The sequence below is a fragment of the Ictidomys tridecemlineatus genome, chromosome 13, assembly GCF_052094955.1.
Source record: "Ictidomys tridecemlineatus isolate mIctTri1 chromosome 13, mIctTri1.hap1, whole genome shotgun sequence".
Taxonomy (NCBI): Eukaryota; Metazoa; Chordata; class Mammalia; order Rodentia; family Sciuridae; genus Ictidomys; species Ictidomys tridecemlineatus.
The window spans coordinates 77087031-77104507 of record NC_135489.1 but is presented as its reverse complement, the minus strand read 5'-3'; the positions used below and the strand labels follow the sequence as shown (position 1 = coordinate 77104507).

General features: G+C 37.3%; 1 long non-coding RNA gene across 2 annotated transcripts in view; it reads left to right on the top strand.

Annotated features, from left to right (window-relative positions):
- LOC120885688 (uncharacterized) overlaps window positions 1-17477 on the top strand; it is a 135659-nt gene that overhangs the window by 940 nt on the left and 117242 nt on the right. The window lies entirely within an intron of this gene.

The following is a 17477-nucleotide window of genomic DNA, read 5'->3' as shown; positions in this document are numbered from 1 at the left end:
ACTCCTGTCACATGGATCTCTTCTGACCCTCAGCTTCTTTTGAAGTGAAAAGGTCCACTGGCTTAGCTTAGTTTTTTCTTCTCTGGGTCCTGTCCACATCTCGAGGGGCAGACACTCACAGGGCTCACCTTGTTTTCTGCCTTTCAGGGGCCTTTCGGCTGCCCTTTGTTGCCTCAGAGTCCTGAAACCTGTTGTCTGGTTTTTCAGGCAGGAAGGTGAATCCAGCCTTTGCCACCCCATCTTCGCTAGAAGAGGAAGTGCTGTGGTTTCTTAACTGAATAAAGACACTTTACTTTTTAGTTGCATTTTCTTTCCCAACTGACCACTTAGACTTACCACTATTAATTGGTAACATTGTTGTTGTTATTATTATTATTATTATTATTATTAAGACCAGGTACTACTTTCAGTGTCACAAAGGTGAAATTAAATTTAAGAGTGATAATCTTAACAGGAATTTGATATGAGTAAAGCACCACCTTTCCTTTGAAACAGACTTTTCAGCTTTTACAGTTGTCACTCAGAAGTGAGTACCATCTGTCAAAATTACAGAGAGATATAGAGAGATGGAAATGGATCAGTATTCCGGTTTCATGTCTGTAAATTGGATTTTATAAAATGGGCTTTTTGCTACGTATATGATTATGCTGTGAAATTAGAATGTATTTTTATATTCAAGTATCCTACCTTCCCTTTTGTTTATATTTTCATGTGAAGTTGGAACTTTGCAAATTGTGCTCGGACCTTGTGGTTACTAAACATGGAAACCTTCTGTGGCCACTCTGTACCAGTTTTTGCTTCTTTTCTTTTCCTGCACTTCCTTCCTTTGACTTATGTCTTTTCCTCTCTTTCCTGACACCTTTCCATTTGGAATGCACCTACTCCATCTACCGTGTCCCCTCCAGTGGGGTAATATTGAGCAACCCACTCCTAGAGCCGAAGTTCTTTTGCCAGCTATGATAACTTTAGTAAGGAAGCAATGGTGCTACTGTAAAAATCACTCCTACAGAATTTGAATGCACAAGTAAGGTGGCTATTTTCTTTTAAAATGAAAATATATAAATAATAGAAGTATATATCAGAAATGGAAGATTATTTGGGAAAATTTAAAAATTTAATTAATCAGTAATTGAGGGATTTCTTAAAACCAGTTGACTGTGTTGCCTTATGTAACTTTATTTTGATTCATATTGTAAGGAAATATTAAACACAATAAGTAGTAATTATTAATGTTTTGAAACTTGTCATTTAAATTTTTTTTTTAAATTTGTCCACTAGTATATTAAGACATATAAACATGAATTTTCTCCTGAAATACAATTATATTATAATTCCCTTCTGCAATTTGATGTTTTTAATAATAATGACACATTTTAGAAATTTCTCCTTCCTGTTTTACTTGTAACTAATGGAAAACTTTTAGTGCTTCAACATGAAATCTTGTGGTTTTCAGTTTGATATATGCTTCCTTAATTCCTTAATTGTTAATGAAATATGACATATTGATAATGATTTGCTAAGTTGCTGAGCCCGGCCTCAAGATTGTGATCTTCCTGTCTCAGCCTCTGGAGTTTCTGGGATTACAGGCACACACTACCATGCCCAGTTGATATTTCATAAATTCTAAATTGCTATGAATATATGTGAAATGTAGCATATTAGTTTTTCAACAATTCTTAAAAACAGTGCTTATTAGTATCCACTTACTTAACCAACACTTTGGTACTAGTCAGTTGTGGTAGAGTCTTTACGTCCTGCTGCCTTTAGGAGAGAGCTGCTTTACAGGCAGTGCTAGGAAGGGCTTTCTCTTTGGTGAAGGGTATGATGAACCCTCATATCATTTTCCTTTTTGATTTTTGGCCTTGCCGTCATCGGGAGTCCTCTCTTCACGTCTCTGAGTCCCTGTTGTACAGTTTGTGTGGCTGCTCACTGGTTCACAGGGATTCCAATTTATATATTAGTGTTGTTTTTTTAAAGCCTCCATCAAAGTGATGAATACCAGTTTGTGAGTTTACTTGGATTGTGCACAAGTGTATTTTGGTGGTTGAATAACTACAGTGTTTGATCTGATAGGTACTGCATATAGCACCAAGCAGGCTGTACCAGCCTGTCAAATATTGATTGTTTTTCATGTTGATTGCAGTACAAATTGAATGAATGTTCTGAAGGCCAAGCAGAAGTTGTTTATTCTTTTATTGCCCTACAAGGATTATGTATTTGAGTCTGACAGGAGCCAAGAAAGTATGAATGTGGCTTAAAGTTATCTAATACTTACACTGAGAAATATTTCAGTATTGCTGGACTGTTGAGGATCTGCAGTAGACATTTTTTGGGGTTTGGCAGCCCAGCTTTTGTCTCCCTTCCTGAAAACACCCCAGTTTCTACAAGAAGAAGCCACGGATTGTTCTTACTGGGGTGTGGGCCAGAGCCCCTTCTGCCTCTTCTGCCCTTGGATGGGACCTGCTTGTCTCTATCTGATACTTTCTAAAGAGCTTTCCTCTAGTAGGAGGTAGAGGTGGCAGGAGCTGTGGGGGGATGTCTCTGTGGGGACACTCTGGCCCTTCCCTTGGGCACTGACAGGCTACTTGTGTTAGCTGTTACCTTTTAGAGCTTCCCTGTGATTCTGCCTGAGAATCTTCTGAAAATCTCTTTTTCCTCATGCTAACCAGAGTTGATCTGAGTTCCTTATGAACTTCACAAGAACTTTAATTGGCTCTAGAAGTATAGCCTTAAAATCTAAAATGAAACTTAGTAAAACTGTCCCCTGCTGGCTCACATGATACAGTTTGATGCCTGTTTATACTCCACTGTGGGTGGTGGTTCTTCCACTGGGCCTGTGGACCCAGCCAGGTGGCACTTTGTTCTCTTTGTAGTGGGTGTTGAACATGTGGTTTGTGCAGGTTTGGGTAAGCACCGATTCCCAGGGCCCTAGTGTTTAAAGCCATGGTTGGTCACTGGATACAGTGTCTTATATGAAGGGGTAGACCAACTAAAGCATTCCCTACATTGGATTTTTATGTAATGTATTGTGAAAGTAAACAAAATAAGTACTTCCTTTTCTCTTTTGTTTTTAATGTGATGGGGTACGAAGTATATAAGATGACTAAAGTTCAAGCATTATAATGGTTTTTAAATTCACTTATACAGAATAAAATATACTTTTATCATTGGAGGTATTTGTTTTCTATTGAAATTAAAATTTTGTTGAGTGAATTATGTATTAAAAAGAAAATAAACATTTTTTCAGTCTTGAGTATGAAGTAATTAAAAGGAAAATTCGAGGATTTGTATTTAGGTCTGTCACTGTATTGTGTTTCTTTTGGATCACTGTCTTTATCACATCTTTTCACCTTGGTCTGCTAGACAGCATTTCTGTAAATTAGTCCATCTTTTATGAGAAGGTGCATGAAAAATGGTTTCTCAGATATTTAGAAAATGTTAATTATCTGAATAATAGCACCTCAATAGGTTACGCCATGATAGATTAGTCATAACAGCAGCTTGTTTTTATTCTTGTCTGTTAAATATATGCCTAGATGTTCTAGTATACACCATATCCTTGAATATATTTAAATGCATCCCAATTGAGTAGGTATCAAATTACTTTAAAAAGAAGATACTGAAATAATAGCACCTGATGTATTAACATTAAAACTGGGGTTTTAAGAAATATATCTATGTGGTGTCATGTTTTCTTCAGTGTGTGTATGTTCTTTTCACATTTGCAAGGTTTACATACACTTTAGATTTTGTGCCTTCCCAGCATAGGAATGAATGAGTGATGTTGGAATGAGTTTATTCTAACCTCAAAGAGTATGTTCCCATTATAGAAATGTTTTATAGAACGAGAAGGCCTATGGGATAGTGCCAGAACCTAATTTAACCCAAAGTTTAGTTTTGCTTTCAAGTATAAAAGAAAACAGTACCTCTGTGCAAAGACACTTATAATGGTAAAAAGCAAGTTGAATTTCGAATGATGATGTTTTTTGGCTCTTGAGAGGAGGTTGATGCCAAGTCTTTTAATATGGTCTTCATTTTGCCTTCCTTCAAGGCATCCCTGTAGAGTTAATGTTTCAAGACCAGGGCATCCCACGGCTGAGGTCGGAAGTCAGTGGGACAGATATGTGAGCCTGGAGTGGGCCTAGGCAGTAGTACAGTATTTGTGAATGGAGGGGCCAGTGAATTTACACTATTATATTTCTTCCAAGAGCTCATATAGAAAAAGTGGTAGGGGCCTCAGGATAAGGGCAGTGCTCAGAGTGGAGAAAAGAAAATAGGAAAGGGAAACAAAGTCCTTTCTTGCTCTTTCCTGCAACAAATGTCCCCATATGCTAGAACTAGGCTCTCTTAAACCACTACCAGCAAGGCTGGGGCATTGGGCTGGATTGCTCTTAGCTCTCCAGTTGTGCAGACACAACTGAGGGAGAAGGGCACTCCCTCCCTGTTAATTTGTGCTTCATGGCTAGTTTCTCCCAGGGGACAAGCAGATCAGCATATTCAGAAAACTGAAAATATAAATTTGAAAACCTCAAGGTAATCTACTTGGCTGTTAAAGCCATTCAACAAGAACCAGACATCCTGAGGAAGGAGCTAGTGAATGGTCTGTGTGAAAGATGGACTCATCTTACGTGATGGGATGGGAGTTGAGGAGAATGCATTTAGATAATGTATTAATTGTATTGTAGGTTACTTATCATGGCAAGTTCTCTAAGCTTTTCTTTGTCTGCAAAATGAAAGTGATAATGCCTTTATTATAAAGTTATTGAAGATTTATTGTACCTGCTACATTTTAAAACTGCTTTATAATTCATAGAGCACTGTATGTATGCTAGTTATCCCTCGGAGTTTTGCATTTGTAGCTAGGGTACCTTTTTAGTGTGTCTTGTCAATGGTAAATTTGGGCAATGCTGCAGTTAGTGAAGTTAAGACTCCCTTTTCTGCTCTCTGGACTGAAAACCAGGAGACCTGGATCATGGTGCTGGAGATTAAGTTTGAACCTGATTAGCTTTGTGCTAATCCACCAAAGTGCACATAAAGTGAAATACATGCAGAGTGTGCATACATTCTGCTGCATGATTATAGTTTCTATAAAATGTCATTGTGTTTTATACTTTTTTTGTAAAGTTTACAGTCGGGCCTAGACAGCATGTTTCTATTCAGCTAAACATACCTTGTATTGTTACTTGTGATTAAGATGTCAATAAGGTAGGGACAGTTGCTGCTCTATTAATTATTGGGCAGAGTAGGATTGCCTGAGCCTGTGGCTTTGAGTACTGTTTTTAGTAGTGCTAGTCCTAGGTGAACACTCTTGGGCTCTTTCATGTGTTAAAGAAAAGGATTGCACTCTTTGAGCCCTGGTGGCCCCTTCAGGGCAGTTGTTCTGTGAAATCTTATAAATGGGTGTCCATATTTTGTAATTCTTATTCATACAAGCCAGTCATAGAGGTCTTTGCTCAGAGTTTATTAATATAGAGGCCACAAACTTTATTTGCTTAAAATTATTTTTGAAGGTTAGGCATCAGTACATGACATTTCATTATGGTCTCCTCTGGACTTTTGTGTGATTGTTTCTTTCCATGATAGTCTTTCCATCAAAATCATTTAAGGGTATGGGAAAGACGGCAGATTAAGCACTGGACATTGTCATTTGCCTCCTGCATAGATTTTTTTTTTTAGTGTGTGTGTGTATATATGTGTGTGTGAGAGAGAGAGGAGAGAGAAAGAGAGAGAGTGAGAGAAGATAATAAGACTAATAACTAGCAAAAAGTAGGGGGTTGGGAAGAGTCAAACAAGCAAGATATTAGAACTTTCTGGGAATGTAGGGTTGATTTTAAAGATGAGACAGGTTGGAAAGCCCTAGCCTATGTATCTCATAGGGAATCCTCTGAAGAAATGCAAGTCAGTCTTTTCATGGAACTGCAAAGGGACTCAGGTCAGCAGCTGTGTTAGAAGTTACAACTTAGAATGAAGTTAATAAAAACAAAAACAGGATACAATTGAAGGACTGTTTATAAAATGGTAGTACAGATTAGCCCTCTTCTCCCCACTTTCCCAGTGCCTGGCCTGTGTATGCACACACACACACACACACACACACACACACACACACACACACACACACAGCATAGGCAGCTAGAATGTGTTCTCAGAAAATGTAGGAAAAAATTGAGACATGAAACTAAATTTAGAAAATTAACACTGCTAAAGTGGATTTTGGATCTGCAGAGTTAAACCTTCCTCACTGCTCAATTGGTAGGCTCTGTTCTGTACATATCAAGTAAAGGTCACTTTCCCTGGGCCAACAGAGTTAAGAATTCCCACCTAAGACAAGAGGCCTTCCCTGGCTGACAGGAGGTGAGGAAGAGATCCCCTCTCTCTTGCACTGCCTCCGTAGTGAATACAGTCAAGGGGCCATTGGGAATATGAGGGGGATTGACAGCATGAAATAAGAAGTGAAGTCCTGTACAACAAATGCAGAAGCAGCCATTAGACTTCTTAGAGAAAAAAAAAAGTGTTGAAGTGAAAATATAAGTAGAAATAGGAGAAAATAAAGTTGAAGTAACCTTCCAAAATGTAGAGCAAAAACTAAAAAAAAGTGCAAGAACAGTTATGAGAAATTAATCTGTGTTTCAGTATTTGACATATAGAAGTTAGAGAAAAGAGGAGAGAAAACATAACAGTGGGACAAGGTGATTCCCTGTGATGGAAAAGGCACCTCTTTATATTAAAAGAACCCACTGAAAACCAGACAGAGTCATGGGTATGCGCTTGGGAAATTTCAGTGCTGCAAGAATTAAGAGAAAATCATAAAAGTTTTTAGAGAGGAAGGAAAACAAGTTGATTGTGTATGAACTGTCAAACTGGAATCAGTTGTTTAAGCCACAGCACCAAGCATTAGATGTACTGCCTACAAAACTCAAAAGTAAATGCACTTTTTACCTATCAAGCTACCATTCAGGTGGAACAGAATAAAGACATTTCAGATGTTCAAGGCCTAGAAAAATTAGCTTCCCACGTACTCTTACCAAGAAGATAGATAGTTGAGCATGTTCTCCAATTAAAAAAGAAAAGAAATAACCAAGGAAGAGCAGCTAGGTCTTCAGAAAATACAGTGACTATACTAATTTGACAGTCAGAATAATGGTAAAATAGGTCTAGACAACAGCCATTCCAAATGGAACCAGGAGTACTCCTGAAGCAAATCAAGGATTAACAACTTGAAGATAACTTGTTTCCTCTGAACCCTTTGCTCATAGAAAGAAAGCAATTAGAAATCCCAAGAAAACCTCCATTTGTTCCTTAATTTGTGGGTGAAGGTCATTCTTTTAAATGATCCGAAAGAAAAGTAGGTCGAATTGTCCCCAAACTAGAATTTTCTGATTTGCTGGAGATCAAAACATTAATTATAAAGAATGAAATGTAATTTTTAACACATTCTTGGCCTGGCATTAAATGGTATTTATGTATCATGAGAATGCTGGTGGTTGATTTTCTACCACTTGGACTAGGCTTTAAAGAAGTCACAATTGCTGTTTAACCCAAGGCGTAAATGGTCCCAATGATGTAAGGTCTTGACATTGTTAAAGAAGTATAGCTAACCAACCAACCCCGGGTCAGAAACTTCCTCAGAAGAAAAGTGTATTGAGGTTCTAGTATCACTGAAAAATTGATGTACATGGTCGACTTGGTGGAATAGGGAATCTAATTATATTCTGTTTACTTATAATCACATAGTAGAAAGACAAAAATTGGGAGGGGTGGTTGAAGATTAGTGTGGGCAAGATAAATTTTTAATTTTTACATATAGGAGAATGAATAGATACTTAATGGTTATTCAATCCAGAAACATACATATTAAGTGTACTAGGGGATATAGAGATAACTACCAGAAGAATGAACCACAAGAATTATCAGAAATTTTATTCTGGGCACTAAGATATAGTGGAGAGAGAAACTGTGGAAACAAATACTTGTGTATTATTTAGAATATTTTATGTACACATATTTGAAAAAATGAAACACTTAAAATGTATTCTAACCTGGCATTTTACTAAGTCAGACCTATAATGAAGTTTTACTAAAGAGTTAATTTAAATCATTGACTTTAAATAATTTGATAGAGCCTTTGGAAATAAAGTTATATGTAAATTTCTGCTTAACTCTTGTCATTTAAAATTTAGTCATCAATTTGAACACCAACAACAAAATTTCAAATGAATAATTCTTTTTTCCCATTATTAAATTTAACACTTTTTCTTAAAACATTTGTGGTTCATACTGTACCTTTATATAGTATGATTATTTAAGAGAAAAATACCTTCTCAGTTTAGCCCAGTTTCAAACTTCAACTTCATGTTCAATTCAGGAGTATACCCTTATTCTTGTAGCCATGTTGCAATAATAAGAGACCTTTGCCCTTTCTCCTTAAACTAGGAAATTGGGGCAAGTATATAAAACATTTATTTTCAGACACTGGATTACAGATAATATAGATCTGTGAGTCTGAGAGAAAAGAATCACACAAGAGAAGTCCTAAAATCTCTGAAACTTTCTACATAGAGGTATTTTCCAAATTCAGTGCAAAAAAGAGGAACCCAAGCAATTTGGGAAAGCATCTCTGGGAAGGCTAAAGTAGATTAAACAGGTGAGATGCAGTACAGGAGAAGTAGTAGCCACACAGAAAATAGTTTTAGAAATTTGCATGGAGGTGACTTTTGAGTTTGTTGCTGAAGACACCTAAGATGTGCTTACATAAGTCTTCAAGATCAGGGCAAAGAATGGTCAGATAATTGTAAGCAGAATAATTTCCAGAGTTTACACAAGAGCAAACTAAAAAACAACAAAAAACCTTGAAATTCTGAATAGTTGAATAATGAGGATTTGTAGAACACCCTGTAAATTAACTAGAAACCCAAGGATCATGCATTATTAGGGCCAAATTATCCAACAAAATTAAATTAGAAATAAGCATCAGAAAAATACATAAAAAATCCCAGATACTTGGAAATTAAGAAAATATTTTATTAAGTAGCCCATGGATCAAAGAAGAAATCACAAGAAAGATTAGAAAATAGCTTGAACTTGAGGAAAACAATGTAGTGTGTGTGTGCGTGTGTGTGTGTGTGTGTGTGTGTGTGTGTGTGTGGAGAGAGAGAGAGAGAGAGAGAGAGAGAGAGAGAGAGAGAGAGAGAGAGAGAGAGAGAGGGCGCATGTGCGCGCGCGCAAGTAATTGAAGTAATTCTTTTTTTTTTTTTTTAAACCTGGGAATTGAAATGAACTCGGGCACTTTACCACTGAGCTGCCTTCCCAGACTCCCACTTCTCTGTACCTTTTAAAAAGAAATTTGAAACAGGGTCTTACTAAGTTGCTGAGGCTGGCCTCCTAACTTGGAATTCTGTCTCAACCTCCTGAGTTGCTGGGATTAAAAGTGTGTGCCACTGTGCCTGGCTAATTTTTTAAGAAAAATTAATCTTTAAAAGCTATGGTAGAAAAAGAGTCTAGAGTTACTTTCCTAATTTACTTTTGCCTTATGAGCGGTAATAAGTGCACTAGACTATACACAGATAGTAGGGAAAAATCATTGAAACCAAAACTCATTCTCTGAAAATTAAAAAAAAAAAGTTAACCCTGAATCTCGTCAAGGAGAGAGAGAAACACATGGATGAACAATATCAAGATTGAAAGAAAAATAGGTCGTCACTACAGGTTCTACAGACATTTATTTATAGGATAATCAGAATATTAGGAACAACTTTATGCCAGCAGATTCAGCTTATAAGACACATACTTATCCAAACTGGCATGAACAGAAAGGAAGTCTGAATACCTCTGTACTTTTTAAAGAAATTGAATTTGTAATTAACAATTTTTCCCCTAAAGAAAACTCTGGAGCCCTATGGCTTCACTGCTAAATTCTCTCAGCCATTTAAAGAAGAACTATTATCAAATCTTTAAGTTCTTCTAAAAACTAGAGGAGAAAATGCTTTCTAACTCATTTTATGAGGATAGAATTACCTTCCTAACAAAATCAAACAAAGATATTATAAAGAAAGAAATCCATAGACTAGAATCCTTAATAAATATAAATTCTTAAATTCTTTAACTTTTAGCACATTAAAGCCAATAAAAATAGACGAAGTAAGATTTACCTTATTCATGAAAGATTTTATTTTTTGTCAGTGCATGGAGTCCACCCCAGGACCTTGTGCATATCAGGCAAGCACTGTGCCACTGAGCTACATCCTTAGCCATTATCTCCTGTATAAATCAGTGTATAGTTTGCCATATTAATGGGAGGGAGATATGTAATGATCTCAGTACTTGCAAGAAGAGGCATTTGATGGAATTCATTATTGATTCATCATAAAAAAATGAATGTTGTGAACAGAAGGAAACCTTTTGGGCCTGATAAAGGCCTTTTACAAAAAAATCTCTGACTAACATATATATAATGATGAGAAACTGAACAGTTTTCTGCCAAAAATAGAAACAAGACAAAAATGTCCACTAATTTTCTATACATCATTGTGCTGTAGATTCTAACCAGTGCAGTAGAAGCAAGAAAAAGGGTATAGGAGACATACAAATTAGAGATTTTGATTCTTCTTCCTTTTCACAGATGTCTTGATCAAATTTGGAGACAATTTGAAGGAACCTACCAAAAACATTATTAGAATTAAATGAATTAAGTAGGAACTCTGGATACAAAGACAAAATACAAAATGAATCCTACTTATGTGTACTAGCAATGAACATTGAAAAAATAAGTGTTAAAAATCACTGATTTTTAATAAACATTAAAAGTTATGGAATGATAAATAAATATACCAGACATGAAAGTTCTGTGTACTCAAAACTACAGAACATGGCTGAGAGAAACAGTTCTATAAGAGAGATAACATGTGCAAGAGTCGGCAAATGCAATATTTTAAAGATGTCATGTCTCTTCAAGTTGATCTGTATAGATTCAATGAATTCCTAGTTAAAATACGAACAGCCTTTTCATGTAAATGACAATCTTATGGGAAGGCAAAGAACAAAGTCAACCTTATTACAATGCCCGACTTCTAGGGTTTCTCTAAAAAAACAAACCAAAAAGGCATGATTCTAAGTACAACACAGAGCAGTGGTGCAGAATAGACATTCTAGAAATAGAACCCACATTCCTACTTGGTCAGGGTAGTGAAGAAAGGCTGCCACCTGCTTTAACTCCTGCACCCAAAGATGGGTTTTTAGAGTGGGCCAGCAGTTCAGTCCACTTGTTACTTCATTATGGGAGGAAGGCTTTTAGAATCATCATGGTCTTGGTTTCAATAATAAAGGTGTTATTTTTTGTCACTAAATAAACTGTAAGCTTAATTGTTGCAGTCTGGGTAGATTGTATTTGTTTTACAGTTTAAGCCTCACTGACCGATTTAATAGACTAGCCAAAAGCAGTTTCAGATACTTTCATAGATTACAAATGATCAGTCTTTGTTGTTTCTAAGATAAGTTGAAACTGAAACAAAATGTTTATATGACATTATTTAAATTTGATTATATTTAATTCCTGTAGAATGGAAGATAAAATGCCAGAACTTAGAGCTTATCCTTTAATTATCTGCTTTTAAAATAGAGCTGCATAACTTAACAGTGCTTCAATTCATGAGCAATTAGCTTGTTTTTGACAGTGGGAAAAAATGACGTTTTCCAAGTTAATTCAAATTATACTTGGTTTAAAACAATAAAGGTCATTTCTAAATGATAATTCTATTGTGTACCAACTTAGCATTTGATAGTTTAAAATAAAATTTTTATTTTATGACTCTATTAACTGGTAAAGGGACATTATAAATAGTCTTTATATTAAAAACGTGTACATGTACATGCATAGGCCTACTTAATCATTAGAAATTGCTTGTCAGGACAGTCATGGAAATGTCCTCTGCAACAGTTTTTCTCAGATCTATTTCAGACTTATGCATCTGTTACTATATTTATCTTAATCAGCCCTTGCTGTGAGGTTTGGTTATTTTATTGCAAGCAGCTGTGCAAAGCTCCTTCTTTTTAAAAACCACATTCTTTTGTAGTGCTGCCACCACTCAGAGATTACACATGTGGGAAGCAAATTAAAAGCTATATAGTAAAGAGGAGATGAAATGCCTGACGTCATTGTATTTCATGATACTGTCAGAAAAAAACTGCTCTTGAGGCCAGTTTAAATTGATCGTATTAAACTTTAAAAAATTATAACAAAAGATATCATCAGAAATATGGATTATCACCCTCCGGTTATTTTGAACTTGAAATTTCTTATGCTGGGCTACTCTTGCCAACATCTAATTAGTCTTCTCTGATGCTGAGAAATGTAAACATATTATAATGTATATATTTAGTGACTTTATAATATAGATTACTAGGAGACTAAAATTCCAAACCTATTGCCCATTTGGGAACTTTAGGATATATGTAACCCTTTTATAAACACAAACTTAAACCTCATTCCAACTTTTGGTAGTTTGAAACATTTCAGTTTCAGTCTATAAGCATTAGACTCAGTAGATCTTGAGTCTTAGAACCTTTTCCAAGGGCACATAGGTAGTTAAAAATATTTAATCTTAGATATTAATTGTACCCTTCTGCCATGTAGGATTTTTGTTAGTTTAGAGAAATACTGTGGTGTTGGGGAAGTGGTCCTGGCAGTGTGATCTTGATTGCCCAGAGGGCACACAGGTGGGCGCCCCTGCAGGCAGTTCTTGACACTTTGTATTAACTGAAGGGACATTGGGCCATTTGCTGTTGGAGATGACCTGTCTCTTATTTTTAGAATTATGTTTATTTCTCCTGCCATCCTCTTAATTCAGACTCATATTACCTGCCTCCCGAGCCAGTCTCACATTTGTAACTAGACTCTGGGATTCTGTGTTCTCCTCAGTACGTTTATGTCCATGTGATGTCCAGGTTGACTTTACTCCAGAACCTTCAGTGATTCTCATTGCCCACCAAAGAAAGCATAAACCCATCCTGGCCCTGATGGTTTCATCTCCCTTCCCTTTGCACATCCCGTCCGGTGTCTGTGCCCTCCAGACCCCCTGCTGATGTCAGGAAGCCCCTCCTGCCCACATGCTCCCTCCTCAGGGAGTATTTTCTGTGGCTTCCTTCTACAGCATCATTTGTGCTTCATCTTTTAGCCTCAAATGAAAACAATCCGGCAAATTCCGGGAATCAGCACAATTTGGGGCACACCATCCAGAGATGACCTCCTCCACACACGGTGCAGCCCTGCAGAAATAGCCTGGCCGTTCAAGACAGTCCACATTCACTTTGTTAATGTTCTTTTTGCTAATTTGTTTATGGATGGATCTTTATGCCAGAAAGGACATTAGTTTTATTTCCATTTTAATTAGTTAGAAATGTAATTATTTTCCCTCCTTACTTAGCTTGCTTACTTGACTTCTTATGTTAATTTATTCCAATATATTTATAGTTTGTCTGCTTGAATGATGCTATATTTCACATCATTAAAATACAATTTGTATGCAGAAGAATTACTTGTCTTAACACTTTACTCTGAGGTATACAAAGATTATCCACTATATGGTGATATATTTAGATAATTTTGATGCACTAATTCAAAAAAGAGGTTCTGAGTGTTAATTCACAAGGAACCAGATGAGGTGCTAGGCACACTGCCTCAGTGAGCAGCTTGCAAAACTCCTTCTAGTTGCAGTCTTCCTTGGCTCTTCAGAGATCAGCATTTGGGATCACAGAAGGACCACACATCTGTAAAAGCCAGCTCCTTACTATGCTGGCTGAGATTTGGTTCAGAATGAAGGAGAGGCTCTTGTTCTGAGCAGGGAGGCCTGCTGAGGTGTGCGCACAGGATAGCATTGGGCCCGTGAAAAATACTGCAAATTGGTCTGTTCTTGAAGTTTTTCTTTTTTTGTTTGATTGATTTTTACAATACTGGTGATTGAACCCAGGGTCTCGTGTAAGGTAGGCAAGCCTCCTACCACTAAGCTGTGCCCTCAGCCCTTAGAAGTTTTATTTTAAAGACAGGATTTCACTAAGTTGCCCAGACTGGCCTTAAACTTGCCATACTTCTGTCTCTGTAGGAATGTGTTGCAAACCTAATGCAAAGGAAGATTTCTTTTATAGTCTTGGTTTTTAGGATATAGGTCAAAATTTACTGATAAAGATGAGTATCTGAGATCAGAATACCTGATAATTTCCAAAGTTCTAGTTATTTTTTCATTTCATATTACACAATATAGAAAGCCCCCAAATTTTTGCATCTTGCTAAACATGAAAATGGTAACTGCAAAATTAATTTTGCCTAATTTCCCTTGAGTTGGAACTCACTTAGTATTTGTAGTCTGATGTTCAAACTTGTTTTTCATTTTGTATTTATAAAAGATTTTTGTAGAAATTATTTCAAGCAATGAAAGCATCTTGTTTGAGGAATTGTGTGATGAATTATTTTCTTAAGAGTTAATGACCTGCTGGGCGCAGTGGCGCATACCTATAGTCACAGAAGCTTGGGAGGCTGAGGCAGGAGGATCATGAGTTCAAAGCCAGCCTCAGCAACTTAGCAAAGACCAAATCAACTTAGTGAGACCCTGTCTCTAAATAGAAAGTAAAAAGGGTTGGAGGTGTAGCTCAGTGGGTCAGCACCCCTGAGCTGTTTCTGGTACCAAAAACACAAAACCAAGCCAACAAATCCACAAAGAGTAAATGGCTGTATTGTCATATTTAAAACTAAAAATGTTATACATACAGTGGACTTAAAAGGTAGAAATAAGAAAAAAAAAGTCACTAGTAGTAATTGATATAGAAACAGAAAGTTTGCCTATTCTCATTAAATATATGTCTGCACCAAATGTAATTACAGCCTAGTAGTCAGAATGTGAAAATCAAGATTTTGGCACCTCCATATTAAAAGGTTGGTGTTAATGGCTTCATTTATTTTCATGGGATTTTATGATGTTTTTATTTTGATTTCGTCAAGACATGTTGTGTTCATCCCCTGTGATATCTTAACGTTAATACTGTGCTACTTCAGCTGATTTTCTGGGTTTTTGTTTGCAATATCTTAATGCATTGGTCATCCAAATATCCCTGCCTATTTGATCTTAGCCCTGTGAAGTTAGGACCTGCAAAGACAGCCACCTGGACTCTGTTGTCCTTAGAGAGAGAGAAGAGGTAGCATGGTGATATATGTGCATGTTAAGCCTGCCGATGGGACCTGGGTCCCCAGTCCCCATCTGTGCCATGGGGTTTGTGGCCTCACCTCAAAGGCTTGTTGTGGGAATTAGAACAGGGCTGGCATGTAATAAGCTGCAGATTCATGTTCTCTGCTTGCTGTTTTAGGGTGTTTTTCCCCCCAAAGTACCATTATTTCCTTGATCATATGTAAAAGTCTTAAAAAATAACTTCTGCTTTTTCTTCCTATATATAAAGAGAAAAGGTAGAAAAGAGAGATTGGTTATTAGATCAAAGGATTTCCTCAGCAGCTTTTGTAATTCAATTAGACATAAAAGAACCACTTAACAATAGAATGTTGAAGGAACTAGATCAGAAGAAAATTATGTAATACTGTACCACATTAAATTACAGTCATTCTTCAGCACCTGTAAGGGATTGATTCTAGGATCCTCTTCCCTCTGTGGGTACCAGAACCTAAAGAGGCTTTTATATAAACCGGTGTATTTGAACCTAACCTACACACATCCTCCCTTAGATTTTAAATCATCTCTAGATTACTTATAGTACTTAAGACAATCTAAATTCTATGTGAATGATTGTTATACTGTCTTGTTTGGAGAATAAGGATAAATCAAGAAAAAGTCTGCGCATGTTCAGTAGAGATGCAGTGTTTGTTTGTTTTTCCCGTCACTCAGTCTGTGGATAGTTGAATCTGTGGATGTATGCAGTGACAACTGTATGTAATGACAGCACGTAGAGAGGGCAGGGTGAATCATTCTTTGCTTTGTCAGTATAAAAATTGACCCAGAGAGTTGTTGAATGGAGTGTACAAGGGCCATGGTATTATCAGGGAAGAAAGAGATTGTTCAGAATCAAAGGAGTAAATGAGAATTTCCTCTGTCCTGGCATACACTCCACATTTGGCTCCCTTCTCCTTTTTCTTTTACAGGCTCTTTGGGAGCTTATATCAGTGGAAACCACAGCTTTTGTCTTTTATAATGAATACTTGATCAGCTATGATTGACTTGTATTTACCATTCTCCAGTGGCTCCTCTCAGAAACCCAGCTCCTTTGTAAATAGAACAGACCCCACACGAGTCACTCTCCTGCGAGTGTCACACTTGGAAAACAGTACAGGCATAAATTGCACCCTGGTGGTCTCTGCTTTGTAAAAGACCTGAGAGAGGAGGTAGGGCTTCTTTGCTGGAGAAGAATTGGTTTCTTAGTAGGGGAGGGGAGCTCATTTTTTTTTCCTATCTTGATGAGAGCCTGGCACTTGGAGTGTGTCACTGCACCCCAAATGTGAGAGATGCTTGGTGTTGTGGGGGCTCAGAGCACTGTGCCTGGGGGATAGGCAGGAAGAGGAGACGGGGAGCTTCTCCGAGCATTCACAATGGCAAGTCATTCTGCCTTCCTCACTTCATAAAGGGTGAGACCTGAGAGTCAGTCAGGTAGACAGGATCTTACCTGTGGTGACCCACAACCCCAGTGCCCTCTCTGTCTGTCACAACAGAGGTCTTGGTGGACTCATGCCCTTTCCCTGTATAGAGGGAAGTTGCCCTGTGTTCCCAAGTGATTTCTGATCTGGCCCTTGCTTGTCTGCACAGCAGCCCGGGTTGTGTGGGACAGGGAGCGGCATTCCTTTCTGCTGAAGGAAACAAAGCACGCTCGTGTGTTGGGTTGGCACAGTTGGCTGCCCACAGTCTGATAGAGGCTTGTTTTGGGGATGACTCTCCATATCTCACCAAAAGATGGAAGATATCAGTGATTCATTAGATAGAGGAAACTTGAAATTTTCTTCTATTTAATGAATTTTAAAACCAGGGTACTGTTTTTCAGAGAGAAGAAAATATAATATTTCCTCAGCATTTATTTTTTTTTTTAGAAAAGCTTTTAGTTAGCTGCTTTAGCATTCGAGTAAGATACCAAATTGCCACAGATATTTAGCACTGACAAAAATACTCCCTTCTGATTTAGGATCACTTAGTTACTAGCAAAAAATATAGGTTGCTGCTGACTGGCAGCTCCCTCGGTATACTGGTGGCTTACCTGTGGATGTGGAAACTGCAGGGCCCAAGCTCTGTCCTGACTTATCTCACACAGCACCTGCGGTGGCCAAGGGCCCTGTAACACACCATACGTACATACTGTGTTTGCTGACTGATATAGTAGCTGTGGGACTCTGCACAGAATGGTTTGATTTGACTGTGACATTAAAACAAATTTCCAGAGAAGTGAAAAAAATATCTGTATCCAGCAGCAAAGCAGATGGATACATCCTGAGGAGTGGGTGA